Source organism: Peromyscus californicus, unplaced genomic scaffold (assembly GCF_007827085.1).
Source record: "Peromyscus californicus insignis strain IS unplaced genomic scaffold, ASM782708v3 Scaffold_9__1_contigs__length_137607984, whole genome shotgun sequence".
Taxonomy (NCBI): Eukaryota; Metazoa; Chordata; class Mammalia; order Rodentia; family Cricetidae; genus Peromyscus; species Peromyscus californicus.
This window is the reverse complement of record NW_026294617.1, coordinates 76,575,171-76,576,618: the sequence shown is the minus strand read 5'-3', so window position 1 is coordinate 76,576,618 and position 1,448 is coordinate 76,575,171.

Sequence of the window (1,448 nt, the reverse complement as noted above, 5' to 3'; positions counted from 1 at the left end):
TAAATAATGATTAAAAAAAATAACTTGAGATATATTAAAAAAAATGAAACATGTTTCAGATTTCTTTGTCTTGCTATTCTGCTGTTACATTGAGACTCCAAAGGGTCATAGTTGTAAAAATGTTTGTCTACTCTACAGGTATGAATGAAAAATGTGGCCACATGTATGTTTGGTTTTGAATGTCTGAGTTTGCATATCCTTTATGTTAAGGAACTGGTTTACAAGTTAATACTAGTCATCTGGCTATTCAGATACTAGTTTAAAGCATAAACTTTTCTATTTTAATAAAAAAAAATCAAAACTGAAAGGTATATTTAGCTAATATATCTATAAGAGAACAAATTGGCCTGATTATTGTTACCAAACTTAGAGATGTTTTCAAGATTGGGCCTAGATTTGTTTGGCTCAGGTACATTTAATAGATAATGGTCCTCAAACCTGTCAACCACCTTATGCAGTTACAAATGGCTATGACTACTGACCTAGAGGCCATAGAAAGATCCATTTCTGCTCTGGAGAAATCTTTAACCTCACTCTCTGAGGTTATGTTACAAAACATAAGAGGTCTAGATTTACTATTTTTAAAGGAGGGGGGATTAAGTGCAGCCTTGAAGGAAGAATGCTGCTTTTATGCCGACCATACTGGTATTGTCAGGGAATCAATGGAAAAATTAAGGGAAAGGCTAGCCCAAAGAAAAAGGGAGTTTAAAAATCAGCACGGGTGGTTTAAAGATTGGCTGCAAGGGTCCCCCTGGCTCTCTGCCTTGCTACCTACCATTCTAGCCCCCTTAATTGTTTTTCTCCTTCTCATTACCTTTGGTCCCTAGGCCAGATTCTGAGGAGGCCGGCCAGGAGCCCCATCAAGGACTCAGATTCAGTGTCCTTAAGGCCCTAACGTCCCCACGGTCTTGCTAGAGGGTACCCAATGACGGGAATAGTACAGGGCTCACGCCGGAGACAACAGTGTACAGAGGTCGTCGAGACCGGCTCAACATGGCACGCTGCTGAGCGTGGGAAGCTCCCTGTATAGCCTAAGACAGGGACTCTCTCAGACCCTAGCCACCCCGATCCATTTTTGAGAAAAGAGGGGGAACTGTTGGAGACCGACTCCGGACAGCTGTGTCTTGAATTTTGTGTGACCTTCCTTACTTTATCAAACCTTGCAAAAACAGGTTCCTGGCCTAACCGCGGGCTGCACAACTTCCTGGAGTAGGTGCTAATCAGCCAGCTGCAGGGGCCTGGGACCAAAGCGACCTCACCCTTTCTTAGGAATTTTCCATTCTTCTCTCCTTTTGCTTCCCCTGCTCCCCCTCCCTGCCTGAAGCCCTGCTTATAAGCCTCAATACCCAGTCAATAAACGAGACCTTGACGCGACTCAGACTGACTCTGTCTTCCCTTATGCGCCTGGTCTCCTTTCTCTCTCGCCCCCATTGATCTTTCAGGAGGTG